General features: G+C 47.9%; 1 long non-coding RNA gene across 1 annotated transcript in view; it reads left to right on the top strand.

Moving 5' to 3' along the window:
- The first annotated feature begins 15,203 nt into the window (after positions 1-15,203).
- LOC141127221 (uncharacterized) overlaps positions 15,204-18,372 on the top strand; it is a 37,892-nt gene continuing 34,723 nt past the window's right edge. Inside the window, exon 1 of the long non-coding RNA XR_012241498.1 lies at positions 15,204-15,281. This is a non-coding gene — a long non-coding RNA (uncharacterized lncRNA). The remainder of the gene's footprint in view (positions 15,282-18,372) is intronic.

Genomic DNA, 18,372 nt, shown 5'->3' with positions numbered 1-18,372 from the left:
AACCCTCCCAAATACAACATACAGGGCATCTATGTAGTCCATGGCAATACAAGCTTTCTTGCCCATCCTTAGATTACGGATCACATCAGCCGCTGGGCCTCGAAGGCTCTCACTAAGCCATTGTCGTTTCATAGCCTCTGTAACACTCCACTCTTCCATGGCCGGCAGAGCCTGACTCATCCAGGTCTCAAACTCTTCTTCTTCCACAGAGGTTGGCAATTGCCCAGAGAAAAACCTGAGTCTTCAAAAGCTCTGATTGGTATTTCCATATCCATTCTTCACCAAGCTATCAACCAATCGGCTCATATCCATGTAGAAAGAGAGGGGGGAGCGCTAATTCCTCCAAATAACACAGAGCAAGATATTATCAAGTAGAACAGTATACTATATACATTGGGTCAATGAAGTACTGCTTGCACCTGTAAGGATAGACACAGCTATCTGAATATACTGACACACTTCTTAAGAGGGAGTCCTTGGCCCGCCTGTAACTGTTACCCTAATGAGAGGTCAGACTTATAGGTGATAGTATAAGGGCCCTTTTAGCAGTAATGACAGTAATGTCCCCATTGCAGATCTGATGATCTTCACCGGCACGTAGGAGCTCATTAGCTGTAATCCAATACTGTAAGCAATAGGTTCCTTGTAAAGAAGAAACTAAAGGTATCTATGCACAGTGTTAAAAGTGAGTTCAGTAAAGGATTCATAAGGTAACGATGTCTGTGCAAAGTGTCCCAGTGGAACTGTAATAACAGATTTGTAAAGGTTAGGTGATTGTCCTCTCACCAACAACCAGGCCGATATGATGTCTTCCAGACAGTAACTCGTGTAGTGACACTCGAGCAGTTTTTCTGCCGTCTTGATCTCCCCATGTGAAGCTTGGTACACAGACTGGCAGGGGACCGTAGTGGTGCTGGATGAACGTCTGATGACAAACGGCAGAGCTAGGCCCTCTGGCACAGGTTGGAAGGTGGTACACCATGTGGTAGGCTGTGACCCCTCTGTTCATACATGGAGAGAGGTCCATCTTGCGTCAGGTCCAGGAGGAAGAGACCCCGTGTGGGCCTTTTGCTTCTTTTTATAGCTACTCCCAGCAATCTTCCTGATGATAGCAAAGATCCCTGTGATATGTAGTCCAGTCATATAATCATGTGAAGCAATTGTCAGTCGGGAGAACTACTCATCCCACTATCCCTTTTGTTTGGTACACAAATATGATGTCACCTGTTATACTGTTCACTAGAGGGACATGCAATGCATAGAAATGCTTTATGATTGTAGTCTATATTGCTACATCACTAACAAACATATCAGTCTGAATGTCACACCACTTCCTCAAACTCAACCTGTCCAAAACTGAGCTCATAATATTTCCTCCTCTATGTGCCCCTTTCCCTGTTCTCTGTCAAGAACAATGACACAGCCATCAACCCGTCCCTGCAAACCAGTGTGCGAGGTGTTCTCCTGGGCTCTAAACTCTGCTTTCGGCCCCACATCCAATCACTTTCCAAAGCTTGCTGCCTCAACCTCCGCAACATCTCCAAAATACGCCCCTTTCTAACCAATGTCACCACAAAGCTCCTAATTCATTCCCTGGTTATTTCCCGCCTAGACTACTGCAATTCCCTCCTTATTGGCTTACCTTTACATAGACTCCTTCCCCCTTCAGTTCATCATGAATGTTACTGCCAAACTCATCCACCTTACAAACCATTCAGTGCCCACCACTCCTCTCTGCCAATCCCTCAGTGTACTCCACCCTCTCTGCCAGTCCCTCCACTGACCTCTATTCAGTGTCCTCCACCCTCTCTGCCAGTCCCTCCACTGGCCTCTATTCAGTGTCCTCCACCCCTCTCTGCCAATCCCTCCACTGGCTTCCATTCAGTGTCCTCCACCCCTCTCTGCCAATCCCTCCACTGGCCTCCATTCAGTGTCCTCCACCCCTCTCTGCCAATCCCTCCACTGGCCTCCATTCAGTGTCCTCCACCCCTCTCTACCAATGCCTCCACTGGTCTCCATTCAGTGTTTTCTACCCCTTTCTGTCAATCCCTCCACTGGCCTCCACTCAGTGTCCTCCACCCCTCTCTGCCAACCCCTCCACTGGCATCCATTCAGTGTTCTCTACCCCTTTCTGCTAATCCCTCCACTGGTCTCTATTCAGTGTCCTCTACCCCTCTCTGCCAATCCCTCCACTGGCCTCCTCTCAGTGTCCTCCACCCCTCTCTGCCAATCCCCCCACTGGCTTCCATTCAGTGTCCTCCACTCCTCTCTGCCAATCTCTCCACTGGCCTCCATTCAGTGTCCTCAACCCCTCTATACCAATCCCTCCACTGGTCTCCATTCCATGTCCTCCACCCCTCTCTGGCATCCATTCAGTGTCCTCTATCCCACTCAGTGTCCTCCACCCCTCTCTGCCAATCCGTCCACTGGCCTCCACTCAGTGTCCTCCACTCCTCCCTGCCAATCTCTCCGCTGGCCTCTGCTCAGTGTCCTCCACTCCTCTCTACCAATCCCTCCACTGGTCTCCATTCAGTGTACTCCAACCCTCTCAGCCAATCCATCCACTGGCCTCCACTCAGTGTCCTCCACCCCTCTCTACCAATCCCTCCACTGGTCTCCATTCAGTGTCCTCTACCACTCTCTGACAATCCCTCCACTGGCCTCCACTCTGTGTCCTCAACCCCTCTCTGACAATCTCTCCACTGGCCTCCATTCAGTGTCCTCTACCACCCTCTGCCAATCCCTCCACTGGTCTCCATTCAGTGTCCATCCCTCTCTGCCAATCCCTCCACTGGCCTCCATTCAGTGCCCTCCACTCCTCTCAGCCAATCCCTCCTTTGGTCTCAATTCAGTGTCCCCCCCCTCAGCCAATCCCTCCATTGGCCTCCATTCAGTGTCCTCCACTCCCCCCTGCCAATCTCTCCACTGGCCTCCGCTCAGTGTCCTCCACTCCTCTGTACCAATCCCTCCACTAGCCTCCACTCAGTGTCCTCCATTCCTCTCTACCAATCCCTCCATTGGCCTCCATTCAGTGTCCTCCGCTCCTCCCTGCCAATCTCTCCACTGGCCTCCGCTCAGTGTCCTCCACTCCTCTCTACCAATCCCTCCACTTGCCTCCATTCAGTGTCCTCCAACCCTCTCAGCCAATCCATCCCATCCACTGGCCTCCATTCAGTGTCCTCTATCACTCTCTGACAATCCCTCCACTGGTCTCCATTCAGTGTCCTCCACTCTTCTCAGCCAATCCCTCCATTGGCTGCCACTCACTCAACATAATAAATTAAAAGTACTAACAATAACTTACAAAGTCATCCACAGCTTGGGCCCCAGATACATCACTAACCTAGTCTCAAAATACCAACCTAATCATTCTCTTTGTTCCCCTCCTGCTCTCTCGTTTCCTTGTTACCTCCTCCTATGCTTGCCTCCTGGACTTCTCTCAAGCCTCTTCCATTCTCTGGAACTCCCTACCCCAATCTGTCAAATCTCAAACACTACCAACTTTCAAGCGATCCCTGAATTCTTTTCTCTTCAGAGAAGCCTATCCTGCCCCGACCTAACAACTGTACCTTTATTTTCTCCATCCCCCACAGTTATTAGCTTTTCTATCTCTTGACCCTCCCTTCTAGATTTTAAGCTCTAACGATCAGGGCCCTCCGATTCCTCCTGTATTAAATTGTATTGTAATTGTAATGTCTGCCCCATGTTGAAAAGCACCGTGCAAACTGTCGGTGCTATATAAATCCTGTATTATAATAATGACTATGGAATATATACTGGGATTTATATACTGGGATTTATATAGGATATACACTGGGATTTATATGGGATATATACTGGGATTTATATGGGATATATACTGGGATTTATATGGGATATATACTGGGATTTATATGGGATATATACTGGGATTTATGTAGGGTATATACTGGGATTTATATGGGATATATACTGGGAATTATATGTAATATATACTGGGATTTATGCAGCTATAGACACTATACTAGTAATGGTGGGGATCTTATAGTGTGACTGTGATAGTGTGGCGGACAATCTGGCACTAACAGACACTGGCTGGGAGGGAAACAAATATTGTGATCAGTGATAATACTATACATTGTACTAATGACACTGGCTGGGAAGGGGTTAACATCAAGGGGTGATCTCGGGGTTCACTGTCTGCCTAACACATGTATTGTGGGTAATATGTGCTGCTCTTACTCACAGATCTGGCTGGTCTTTTTCCCTGGACTCAGAGTGGATTTCAGGGAGAAGAAGCAGTCAGATTGCTGTCTGTGAACAGAGGTCTGTGTGTTTGTAAACACAGAATTCTGCGCTGTAATTGGACACAGTCAATCAGCAGGTATACAGCCAAATTCATTGGCTGAAACTTGCTGACAAACTTGTGCCAGACCCGGGAACAGGCGGCGATGTACGGGTATGTCACCTCGCCTGTAGCTGCCGCCCGCCAGCCCGCAGTAAACGTACCGTGAGTGAGGGGCAAGTGGTTTAAGATAAATTATATCCAACAAAAGCAAAGGAGAAATGTTGTGTTTGAATCCTGAGAATGAACTAAATTCCAAATGATTTTCTCTTTGCAGGTCATTCCGTATACAACACATCTGTAGATGAAGGATCATTAGGAAGTGGTGATGGTGAGTATCATATTGTAGATTCTCTGTTCTATTTCTACACATTCCAGGTTTAGGTGGAAATATCTCAATGTAAATTAGGTGGAGCTCCCTCCATAACTGACATGGCCTCTGTAATTCTATTGGTGTTCCTCATCTTACCATCCAATAGGATTCTCAGATCCCCAATACCTTCTCATTGTGTCCATGCCGTGTCCCTGGAGAGGAAATCATTGCCCAGGGAGTTACGTGGGGGGGATGGGCCCCTTCACCGCTCCACCTTCCAACCAGGTCTGAGCTGGGATTTATCCTGGAGTTATCTATAGAAAGGAGATCAGGAGGTCCCATATACATCTCCACTAAACCCGCCCCCAGAGCGTATTGATCACATGACCCAACACCTCCAGTGATTGAGTGCTCTTCTTCCAGTTCCTGCTCTTCTCTGAATGGGATTGGTTGCTGCAAATGGCTGTAGATGTCTATTGTCCTGATTGGTAGAGGTGGACAGGGGCCGAGAGCTGCCCCTGCCGGATGGTATACACTTTTTACATTAATTAGGCTAAAAAAAGAAGAAATCTATATTTTTAAACCATATTTTTTAGTTCTGAACATCACGAAAGAAAATATTTAAATTCAAATATTTAAAGAAAATGTAGCACCCTCTAGTGTGCTAGAAGTAGAATAGTTTTTGTTAGTGTAGGTAAATTGTTAGGCTTGTCTGGCAGCCAAGCATGTGTGTTTTCTGGGTCAGGGTTGAGTGAGTCAGGGAGTCTAATATGACTCATGGGCAGCATCTCAGAGACCTTCCCCTACTTCTAGAAACTGGTAGAAGGTTGTAGAAGAATGGGAGCGGAAGTCAGGAGGAGCTGCCTGGAGTATTCTGAGGGCCTGACCAATCCCCAACAGATGGCTTGGCAGGGGGCAGGCCCTCTAAAATACTCAGGGTCAGCCCAGCTGGGCGCAGTGGAGTTTGAGTGGAAGCTGGAGATGGAGTGTTAGGCTGTTGGTGGCCCTTGAGGGAGCCCCTAGTCTGAGGGGTGACCTTGGGCCTTGGCTCGGGTGTGGAAGAGACCTTCTTCATGAAACACAAAAGCATCCTGACTGGAGGCACAATTGTTGAAAATTCTGTGTGCCTGGCTGTGGAGGGTGGGAGATACCTTCATTCACCAGAAGTTCCTGCAGGGGGTAGTGCTTAAAAAAATATACATATAAAGCATCATACATTTCCTTTATACAGTAACACAGCAGTAGGGATGAGCTCCGAGTTCGACTCGAACATGGGCTGTTCGCAAGTTCGCCGAACAGCGAACAATTTGGGGTGTTCGCAGCAAATTTGAATGCCGCGGAACACCCTTTAAAAGTCTATGGGAGAAATCAAAAGTGCTAATTTTAAAGGCTTATATTCATGGTATTGTCATAAAAAGTTTTTGGGGACCCGGGTCCTGCCCCAGGGGACATGGATCAATGCAAAAAAAAGTTTTAAAAAAGGCCGTTTTTTCGGGAGCAGTGATTTTAATAATGCTTCAAGTGAAACAATAAAAGTGTAATATCCCTTTAAATTTTGTACCTGGGGGGTGTCTATAGTATGCCTGTAAAGGGGCGCATGTGTCCTGTGTTTAGAACAGTCTGACAGCAAAATGACTTTTTAAAGGAAAAAAAGTCATTTAAACTACTCGCGGCTATTAATGAATTGCCGGTCCGACAATACACATAGAAGTTCATTGATAAAAACGGCATGGGAATTCCCCACAGGGGAACCCCGAACCAAAATTTAATTTAAAAAAATGACGTGGGGGTCCCTCTCTAATCCATACCAGGCCCTTCAGGTCTGGTATGGATATTAAGGGGAACTCCGGACAAAATAAAAAAAAAAAATGATGTGGGGGTCCCCCTAAATTCCATACCAGGCCCTTCAGGTCTGGTATGGATATTAAGGGGAACCCCGGCCAAAAAAAAAAAAAAAAATTAATGGGGGGTCCCCCTAAATTCCATACCAGGCCCTTCAGGTCTGGTATGGATATTAAGGGGAACCCCGGCCAAAATTTAAAAAAAAAATTACGTGGGGGGTCCCCCTAAATTCCATACCAGGCCCTTCAGGTCTGGTAGGGATATTAAGGGGAACCCAGTGCCAAAATGAAATAAAAAAACGGCGTAAGGTCCCCCCAAAAATCCATACCAGACCCTTATCCGAGCACGCAACCTGGCAGGCCGCAGGAAAAGAGGGGGGACGAGAGAGCGCCTCCCCTCCTGAACCATACCAGGCCACATGCCCTCAACATTGGGAGGGTGCTTTGGGGTAGCCCCCCAAAACACCTTGTCCCCATGTTGATGAGGACAAGGGCCTCATCCCCACAACCCTGGCCGGTGATTGTGGGGGTCTGCGGGCGGGGAGCTTATCAGAATCTGGAAGCCCCCTTTAACAAGGGGACCCCCAGATTCCGACCCTTCCCCCTGTGTGAAATGGTAAGGGTTTTTGTACCCCTACCATTTCACTAAAAAACTGTCAAAAATGTTAAAAATGACAAGAGACAGTTTTTGACCATTCCTTTATTTAAATGCTTCTTCTATCTTCTATCTTCCTTCATCTTCTTCTTCTTCTGGTTCTTCTGGATCTTCTGGTTCTTCCTCCGGTGTTCTTGTCCAGCATCTCCTCCGCGGCGTCTTCTTCCCTTCTTCTCCTTGGGCCGCTCCGCATCCATGGCATGAAGGGAGGCTCCCACTCTTCTCTTCATCTTTTTCTCTTCATCTTCTTGTCTTCATCTTCTTTTCAGGCCGCTCCGCATCCATGCTGGCATGGAGGGAGGCTCCCACTGTGTGATGCTTCTCCTCTTCGGTTGGTTCTTAAATAACGGGGGGGGGGCACCCATGAAGGGAGGCTCCCACTCTTCTCTTCATCTTCTTCTCTTCATCTTCTTCTCTTCATCTTCTTCTCTTCATCTTCTTCTCTTCATCTTCTTTTCAGGCCGCTCCGCATCCATGCTGGCATGAAGGGAGGCTCCCACTGTGTGATGCTTCTCCTCTTCTGATGGTTCTTAAATAACGGGGGGGCACCCGGTGACCCCGCCCCCCCCTGATGCACGGTGACTTGACGGGACTTCCCTGTGGCATTACGGGGAATGCCACAGGGAAGTCCTGTCATGTCCCCGTGCGTCAGAGGGGGGGCGGGGTCACCGGGTGGCCCCGCCCCCGTTATTTAAGAACTGTCAGAAGAGGAGAAGCGTCACACAGCAGGAGCCTCCCTCAATGCCAGCATGGATGTGGAGTGGTCCGAAAAGAAGATGAAGAGAAGAAGATGAAGACAAGAAGATGAAGAGGAGAAGATGAAGACAAGAAGATGAAGAGGAGAAGATGAAGAGGAGAAGATGAAGAGGAGAAGATGAAGAGAAGAAGATGAAGAGAAGAAGATGAAGAGAAGAGCGGGAGCCTCCCACCATGCCATGGATGCGGAGCAGCCCGAGGAAAGGAAGGGATGAAGAAGCCACGGAGGAGATACTGGACGAGAACACTGGAGGAAGAACCAGAAGATCCAGAAGAACCAGAAGAAGAAGAAGATGAAGGAAGATAGAAGATAGTAGAAAGATGAAAGAAGAAAGAAGAAGCATTTAAATAAAGGAATTGTCAGAAACTGTCTCTTGTCATTTTTAACATTTTTGACAGTTTTTTAGTGAAATGGTAGGGGTACTTTTGTACCCCCTTACCATTTCACACAGGGGGGAGGGCCGGGATCTGGGGGTCCCCTTGTTAAAGGGGACTTCCAGATTCCGATAAGCCCCCCGCCCGCAGACCCCCACAACCACCGGCCAGGGTTGTGGGGATGAGGCCCTTGTCCTCATCAACATGGGGACAAGGTGTTTTGGGGGGGCTACCCCAAAGCACCCTCCCAATGTTGAGGGCATGTGGCCTGGTACGGTTCAGGAGAGGGGGGGTGCTCTCTCATCCCTCCCTCTTTTCCTGCGGAATGCCAGGTTGCGTGCTCGGATAAGGGTCTGGTATGGATTCTTAGGGGGACGCCACGCCGTTTTTTAAAAAATTTTGGCGCGAGGTTCCCCTTAATATCCATACCAGACCTGAAGGGCCTGGTATGGAATTTAGGGGGACCCCCCACGTCATTTATTTTTAAAATTTTGGCCGGGGTTCCCCTTAATATCCATACCAGACCTGAAGGGCCTGGTATGGAATTTAGGGGGACCCCCCACGTCATTTTTTTTTAAAATTTTGGTTCGGGGTTCCCCTGTGGAGAATTCCCATGCCGTTTTTATCAATGAACTTCTATGTGTATTGTTGGACCGGCAATTCATTAATAGCCGCGAGTAGGGATGAGCCGAACACCCCCCTGTTCGGTTCGCACCAGAACATGCGAACAGGAAAAAAGTTCGTTCGAACACGCGAACACCGTTAAAGTCTATGGGACACGAACATGAATAATCAAAAGTGCTAATTTTAAAGGCTAATATGCAAGTTATTGTCATAAAAAGTGTTTGGGGACCTGGGTCCTGCCCCAGGGGACATGGATCAATGCAAAAAAAAGTTTTAAAAACGGCCGTTTTTTCAGGAGCAGTGATTTTAATAATGCTTAAAGTCAAACAATAAAAGTGTAATATCCCTTTAAATTTCATACCTGGGGGGTGTCTATAGTATGCCTGTAAAGGGGCGCATGTTTCCTGTGTTTAGAACAGTCTGACAGCAAAATGACATTTTGAAGGAAAAAACTCATTTAAAACTATGCGGCTATTGCATTGCCAACAATACACATAGAAGTTCATTGATAAAAACGGCATGGGAATTCCCCAAAGGGGAACCCCGAACCAAAATTAAAAAAAAAAAAATGACGTGGGAGTCCCCCTAAATTCCATACCAGACCCTTCAGGTCTGGTATGGATTTTAAGGGGAACCCCGCGCCAAAAAAAAAAAAAAAAAAACGGCGTGGGGTCCCCCCAAAAATCCATACCAGACCCTTATCCGAGCACGCAACCTGGCAGGCCGCAGGAAAAGAGGGGGGGACGAGAGTGCGGCCCCCCCTCCCTCCTGAACCGTACCAGGCCACATGCCCTCAACATTGGGAGGGTGCTTTGGGGTAGCCCCCCCAAAACACCTTGTCCCCATGTTGATGAGGACAAGGGCCTCATCCCCACAACCCTGGCCGGTGGTTGTGGGGGTCTGCGGGCGGGGGGCTTATCGGAATCTGGAAGCCCCCTTTAACAAGGTGACCCCCAGATCCCGGCCCCCCCCCCTGTGTGAAATGGTAAGGGGGTACATAAGTACCCCTACCATTTCACGAAAAAAGTGTCAAAAATGTTAAAAATGACAAGAGACAGTTTTTGACAATTCCTTTATTTAAATGCTTCTTCTTTCTTCTATCTTCCTTCTTCTTCTGGTTCTTCTGGTTCTTCTGGCTCTTCTGGTTCTTCCTCCGGCGTTCTCGTCCAGCATCTCCTCCGTGGCGTCTTCTATCTTCTTCTCCTCGGGCCGCTCCGCACCCATGGCATGGGGGGGAGGCTCCCGCTCTTCTCTTCTTCTTTTCTTCTCTTCTTCATTTTCTTCTCCGGGCCGCTCCGCAATCCATGCTGGCATGGAGGGAGGCTCCCGCTGTGTGACGGCGCTCCTCGTCTGACAGTTCTTAAATAACGGGGGGCGGGGCCTCCCGGTGACCCCGCCCCCCTCTGACGCACGGTGACTTGACGGGACTTCCCTGTGACGTCACGGGAATGCCACAGGGAAGTCCCGTCATGTCCCGTGCGTCAGAGGGGGGCGGGGTCACCAGGTGGCCCCGCCCCCCATTATTTAAGAACTGTCAGACGAGGAGCGCCGTCACACAGCGGGAGCCTCCCTCCATGCCAGCATGGATTGCGGAGCGGCCCGGAGAAGAAAATGAAGAAGAGAAGAAGATGAAGAAGATGAAGAGAAGAGCGGGAGCCTCCCCCCATGCCATGGGTGCGGAGCGGCCCGAGGAGAAGAAGATAGAAGACGCCGCGGAGGAGATGCTGGACGAGAACGCCGGAGGAAGAACCAGAAGAGCCAGAAGAACCAGAAGAACCAGAAGATGAAGGAAGATAGAAGAAAGAAGAAGCATTTAAATAAAGGAATTGTCAAAAACTGTCTCTTGTCATTTTTAACATTTTTGACACTTTTTTCGTGAAATGGTACCCTTACCATTTCACACAGGGGGGGGGCCGGGATCTGGGGGTCACCTTGTTAAAGGGGGCTTCCAGATTCCGATAAGCCCCCCGCCCACAAACCCCCACAACCACCGGCCAGGGTTGTGGGGATGAGGCCCTTGTCCTCATCAACATGGGGACAAGGTGTTTTGGGGGGCTACCCCAAAGCACCCTCCCAATGTTGAGGGCATGTGGCCTGGTACGGTTCAGGAGGGAGGGGGGCCGCACTCTCGTCCCCCCCTCTTTTCCTGCGGCCTGCCAGGTTGCGTGCTCGGATAAGGGTCTGGTATGGATTTTTGGGGGGACCCCACGCCGTTTTTTTTTTTTTTTTTGGTGCGGGGTTCCCCTTAAAATCCATACCAGACCCTTCAGGTCTGGTATGGAATTTAGGGGGAACCCCACGTCATTTTTTTTTTTTTATTTTGGCCGGGGTTCCCCTTAATATCCATATCAGACCTGAAGGGCCTGGTATGGAATTTAGAGGGACTCCCACGTCATTTTTTTTTTAAATTTTGGTTCGGGGTTCCCCCTTTGGGGAATTCCCATGCCGTTTTTATCAATGAACTTCTATGTGTATTGTCGGCAATGCAATAGCCGCGAGTAGTTTTAAATGTGTTTTTTCCTTCAAAATGTCATTTTGCTGTCAGACTGTTCTAAACACGGGAAACATGCGCCCCTTTACAGGCATACTATAGACACCCCCCAGGTATGAAATTTAAAGGGATATTACACTTTTATTGTTTGACTTTAAGCATTATTAAAATCACTGCTCCTGAAAAAACGGCCGTTTTTAAAACTTTTTTTTGCATTGATCCATGTCCCCTGGGGCAGGACCCAGGTCCCCAAACACTTTTTATGACAATAACTTGCATATTAGCCTTTAAAATTAGCACTTTTGATTTCTCCCATAGACTTTTAAAGGGTGTTCCGCGGCATTCGAATTTGCCGCGAACACCCCAAATTGTTCGCTGTTCGGCGAACTTGCGAACAGCCAATGTTCGAGTCGAACATGAGTTCGACTCGAACTCGAAGCTCATCCCTAGCCGCGAGTAGTTTTAAATGACTTTTTTTCCTTTGAAATGTCATTTTGCTGTCAGACTGTTCTAAACACGGGAAACATGCGCCCCTTTACAGGCATACTATAATCACCCACCAGGTACCAAATTTAAAGGGATATTACACTTTTTTTGTTTCACTTTCACTTTTTGTTTCCCCAAACACTTTTTATGACAATAACTTGCATATAAGCCTTTAAAATTAGCACTTTTGATTATTCATGTTCGTGTTCCACAGACTTTAACGGTGTTCGCGTGTTCGAACAAATTTATTGCCTGTTCGCATGTTCTGGTGCGAACCGAACAGGAGGGTGTTCGGCTCATCCCTACACAGCAGATGTTAATAATGAGCTGATGCATCAGGATCGCTTTAAGACATTGGTGGGCTCAGGGAAAATCCTTCCTGGAGGGGCCCCAACCATTTCATGAGTTGGCCAAAACATATACATGAGTGGGCCCCAACACTTTCATGATCATCCAAAATCCTTTTGTGAATTTGGACCAAACCTTTAATGAGTGGGCCAAAACCCTTTCATGAATTTGCACCCAAACATCTTCACAATCACCCCACCAAACTTAAATTCCCTCTGCAAGACAAAATTCTCCTCAATCGAAAATGTGATTATTGATTTTTTATTGACCCTATGTTTGGTGTTTATAGAGCAGTTATCCTCCCCCTGTCTTCTCCTGAAGAAGTGGAATATTATCCATGAAATGTGTAGAACTGTACAGTTCCTACCCTAAACTGTCACTTGGCAAATCCTGAGAAAGTTATAGGTGGTATTGTCCACCAAGGTGCTATGATGTCTGGTATTTCATGGATTAATTTGATAATTGTTTTTTTTTGCACTGGTTTGTATTTAACCGGTTCAGATCCGCGCTATAGCCAAATGACGGCTACAGCGCGGATCTACATTGCCGGGATTACGTCCATTGACGTCATCCCCTTTCCTCGTTCCCAGCGCGCTCTCATGAGTGCGCCTAGGGGAAAATCTGTGTTGGCCGTGTCCCTTGGACACAGCCAATCACAGATCGCTGTAAATGGCCAATCACAGCGGCCATTTACAGCGAGATTGCCGTGGCCAATGAGAGATGAACTCAAATGTAAACAATTGAGATCATCTCTCATTGCCGGCTCTCTCTCCTCACACAGAGACAGTGTGTGAGGAGAGAGAGCTTCTGTGAACAGTGAGTTTGTGTTTTAGTCTCAATAAATTCACTAAGTGTGCCCAAAAAGTACCCAACAGTGCCCACAGTGACATCTATCTAGTGCCCAACAGTGCCCACCTGTGCGCATCAGTGCCCACTTGTGCTATCAGTGCATCATCTGTGCCTGCAGTGCCTATCTGTGCCATCAGTGCCCATCTGTGCCCGTCTGTGCCCATCTGTGCCCGTCTGTGCAATCAGTGCACATCTGTGCAATCAGTGCCCATCTGTGCCACCTCATCAGTGCCCATCTGTGCCATCTCATCAGCGCCCATCTGTGCCACCTCATCAGTGCACATCTGTGCCACCTCATCAGTGCCCATCTATGCCGCCTTATCAGTGCCCATTTGTGCCACCTCAACAGTGCCCATTTGTGCCACTTCAACAGTGTCCATCTGTGCCACCTCAACAGTGCACATCTGTACCAATCAGTGCCCATCTGTGCCGCTTCATCAGTGCACATCTGTGCAATCAATCAGTGCACATCTGTGCCACCTCATCAGTGCCCATCTGTGCCGCCTCATGAGTGCCCATCTGTGCTGCCTCATCAGTGCCCATTTGTGCCACCTCAACAGTGCCCATCTGTGTCACCTCACCAGTGCCACATCAGTGCATATCTGTGCCCACCTGTGCCGCCTCATTAGTGCACATCTGTGCAATCAATCAGTGCACATCTGTGCTGCTTCCTCAGTGCCCATCTGTGCTGCCTCAGTGCCCATCTGTGCCACCTCATCAGTGCCCATCTGTGCCGCCTCATCAGTGGTCATCTGTGCGATCAGTGCCCATCTGTGCTGCCTCATCAGTGCATATCTGTGCCATCAATCAGTGCACATCAGTGCACATCAGTGCACATCTGTGCTCATCAGTGCCACCTCATTAGTGCCCATCAGTGCAGGCTTAGCACACACCTGTGCAATCTCATCACCACCAGCAGCCATGTCCAAAAAAAGCTTTTCCGTCGAGGAGGCATACCAAATTCTTTCCACGGCCGACAAGAGCAATGGGGAGCTCTCTTTTTCGGATTCCCTTTCCAATTCGGATTCTGAGTCTGACATAAATTATGAGCCAGTCCTCAGTAGTGGAACACTAACAGACTCAGAGGAGGAAGAAATTCGGCCCACCAAATGAAGGCATTCTGGTGAGGAGGCAGTGCCATCCACCAGCAGTGCAGTACCTCGGCAAGAAAGGCCAAGTACCAGTGGGGTGTCACCTCAGCCCCAAAGGGTTAGGTCCCATGCCAGCCTTCCCTATGCCCTTCAGAACTCCTTGTGGCTTCCTCCTAATTCAGGAGAAGCTAGCATTCCCCCTTTCACTGCCCAGCCAGGAGTCCAGGTGGACACAGAGAATTTTACCCCAATTAATTTTTTTAATCTAATTTTTACGGAGGACATGTTGGCGTCAGTTGTGGCCCAATGCAACCTGTATGCACAGCAATTTATTTTGCAAAATCCCACATCATATTATGCCCGTCCCTACGAGTGGAGAGACCTAACAGTGGAGGAGTTCAAGGTTTTTTTGGGCCTCACATTTAATATGGAACTCACCAAAAAAAATCAATTGCGTTCCTATTGGTCAACCCACCCCATCCACCACATGCCGCTCTTCTCTGCGGTAATGCCCAGAACCAGGTATCTGATGATAATGAGGTTCTTACATTTCAATGACAATACCCAGTGCCCTTCCCGAAATGACCCAAATTATGACAGGCTTTACAAAATTTGGCCAATACTAAATTTTTTTTCTGAAGTATTCCCCCAGTTGTTCACCCTGGACCAACACATATGTGTGGATGAGTCCCTTGTTAAATTTAGCGGCAGGCTTAAAATTAAGCAATTTATCCGGGAAACTAGAGTGGAGCTTTCAGTGTGGAGGGGGCGTGACCGGATGGGCGGGTGTTTGATGAGCGGCCGCATGGAGCGAGTGTGAGCAGGGACGCTGTGTGCTCCGTCCCACCCCCGTTCTCATCTCTCCCCCCCCGGCCACATGAATGGCATTTCGGACGGCTTTGGCTCCTTAACGGATGCCTGTATCTGCGAGCCCGGCATCATGCTGCCCCCCCGTCTCTCTGCTAAGGGTCCTTTGACCTCCTAATGAGCAGCGAACGCTGAGGAATCCTTTGGGAGAGACGTCATCCCCTGCAGGCTGCTGCAGCTTTCACTTTCACTTCCACGTCCTCATGCTAGACACGGAACAGAAGTCGGCTGGAGCTGGTATAGTATGGTGTCACAAATACGGTAACTTGATGCTGTTGTAAAAATGTTTGACAACCCTTGGTTCAGAAGTAATTCCTGGTAATTCTTGGCAATGTGGTATTTGTGCAGTAACATAATTATCTATGTAAATATCTATGTGTGTCAGCATTTTGCCTTACTTGCTGCTTTGGTAGTATTAAGTGTGGGAACAGAGTGAGCTAATATAGGAAGCAAAATATACTCCTTTTTTTTTTTTTTGTTGTTTGGTTGTGTTGCCGATACGGGCGTGGGAATAGGGGCAGTGGGGGCTCCCCTTGGGGTGTTATTAAGAATACACCAACCCCCCCACTTTTAGGCGGGGCCATTAAAAGCTAGCTAAAGCCCTGGGCTCCTCAGTGGCTGCATACATACCTTACTAACCGTAGACTGCTGGCGACTGCCTTAGCGGCATTTAACCAGCTGTGCAAAACTACGGTGAAGGAGGGAGGCTGCACTAAGTATTGCCGTAACTGAGGTGCTTATGAGTGTAGGGAGCTACCCCACCCCGGCCACTTAAGGTTCTGTGGTCTCCCTTTGTTTGAAATTCTCCTTCTCCGTATCGGGGTGTATAGGAGTGAAGAGAGCTGCCCCGCTTCATACACTCATCATACACTCCACTTTTTAGAGTAATATGGTAGATATTCTATTCAGCGGGTAGATGAGTGTAGAGAGGTGCTGCTAATCTCTTGCTGTTAAAGTATACGTATACCTATAGGAGTGAATGATGCAGAATCTACGCTCCTCTAAAGAGAAAAACTCGCAGTACGCTGCAGCAGCAGCAGCAGCAGCAAAACTGGAGCAATATGCTCATGCCTCTGCTCTGACCCCTCCAAAAAAAGGGACGCAGCAAAAGGGTCAACAGGGGGGGACATCGGATTGGAAAAGCCAGGGCCAGCCACATTCACAGCCCTCAGGGGGCGCGTTGGCTACCCAGTCTTCCAAATTAACATGTAATAAAGGTCCAGAGCTAAGTGATCAAAACACAAACGTGAACTTGGAGCTAATAAACGACCCGAATCTACCCTTGAATAGAGAACCAACCTTAACGGATGTATTCATGGCTGTAGGGGTGTGTAATGGCTCGCTTAAAGATCTCTGTGAACAGATGAAAGGTGTTAAAGCAGATCTCTTACTGGTTAGACAAGATCTACAGAAGACGGCAGAGAGAACAACGGCCCTGGAAGAAAGAGTCAGTGGGCTAGAAGATAATGTGCTCCCAATAATCAAAGAAATAAAATGGCTGAAGGAACAGTTATCTAAACAAGCTTCTAAAATGGATGAGATGGAGAACAGGAGTAGAAGAGATAATGTGAGACTGATAGGTCTACCTGAAAGGAGTGAGGGCGCCAATCCAATTGCATTCCTAGAAAAATGGTTAGGGGAGCTAATCGGGAAAGAATCACTCTCGGCTTCGTTCTCCATCATAAGAGCTCACAGGATCCCTTTCAGGGCACCACCGGAGGGGGGCCACCCGAGACCCCTCCTCCTGAGATTTCTTAATTACCAGGATAAAGTGACTTTACTGCGGAAGATTAGGGAAGCAGGGGAGGTCTTTTTTAAAGGGGCAAAAATATCATTTTATTCCGACTTCTCTCCAGACTTGCAGAGGGGTAGAGCAGAGTTTACCCAGGCAAAACGCAATCTACAAAAATTTAAGTTGCCCTATGCTCTTTTATACCCGGCAAGGTTGCGGATTGCGGCCCTGGGGGAGACTCTGTTTTTTAACTCCCCTGCTGAAGTTGAGAAGTGGCTGGAAGATAATAGAGAAAAAATTACGAACTCCACGTAGAGAATGGGGGAAGATATAATAGGCCGATGTACTAATAGGATGACACGATAGGGCACTGGGAGGTATAGGGGCTGCATTTTTGTCTTTGTTCCTTCGTTTTGCTTCTTTTTCTTTTTTGCCCCGGAGGGGGGTGTCTCTTAAGTTTCTACCCCTTCCTGCCATCTGTTAATGGTTTTTGTTATGAAGGACGGGAGGGGATGGGTGCACATAGCTGTTTGTGTGTAGGGCGGTGTGGGGTTGTGAGTGGAAGAATTGGTGTAAAAGGGCGGTGTTAGTGTAAGAGGTAACGGTCATGGTAAATCCCCAGGGGATACACCTAGATAGGTGGGTATGGGTGGGGGGGGTGGGGGATGGGGTGGGAGGGTAGGGGAGGTTAGGTGGGGAGGGAAGGGAAGGGGTGGGAAGCTGGGAGGGAGGGGAAATAGGGTGGGTAAATCATTTTTTTACGAACACCTACATCACTAGAAATCATATTGGAGGTATCCAGGCCTCCACTTACAGATTATTTTTGCACATGCAGGCACTTTTTGTAGTAAATTTTAATAAAGCAGGGTAGACGTGACTAAATTAAGCGTGTATTTTAGAATCCACAATATGCACACATTTAGAATTAAAGCAGCACTTGCTGGGAGGGGAGGAAGGGGAAGGGGGGGGGGGGAGAGAAATCTTCCTTTTTCTTTCTTTTTTTCTTCCCTTTTCTTTTTTTTTCCTTTTTCTTTTTGTTTTTTTTTTGAGTAAAGAGGCGCATAAATTTCACTTTATAAAAGACATATACGGTAATACTCGTTGTGACAAGACAGGCTCTTCAGAATCCAGATGTTAGCTAAGCCCTTGAAAATAGGATCCTGGAATGTTAGGGGCCTGGGTTCTCCTCTTAAAAGGCTGGCAGTGTTTTCTATGCTGGAGAGTTGTGGGGTAGATCTGATCTGTCTGCAGGAAACCCACCTAACCAAGGATACCAGCCAGCAGCTACAGATGAAAAAATTTCAATACCAATTCCATGCATTCCACTCCTCTTTTAGCAGGGGGGTGAGCATCTTTGTGAAAGCTGGGGTAAAATTTTCCTGCAGACAGACCAGTATAGACGAGCTGGGTAGATATATTTTTTTATTCTGCTCTATTGATGGTGTCATGTATGTGGTGGCAAATATATACATCCCTCCCCCATTTAATTTGGATATACTGCTTAAACTGCATAAATTTCTGTTGGATAAAAAAGAGTGCCCGATTGTAGTCGTCGGGGACTTTAATGAGGTCCTAGATAGAAAGTTGGATAGATTCCCGATACGACAACTCTCAGAGGAA

This window comes from Aquarana catesbeiana, linkage group LG01 (assembly GCF_042186555.1).
Source record: "Aquarana catesbeiana isolate 2022-GZ linkage group LG01, ASM4218655v1, whole genome shotgun sequence".
Classification (NCBI taxonomy): domain Eukaryota; kingdom Metazoa; phylum Chordata; class Amphibia; order Anura; family Ranidae; genus Aquarana; species Aquarana catesbeiana.
Note: the sequence above shows the minus strand (reverse complement) of the source record. Positions and strands in the feature narration are given on the sequence as shown.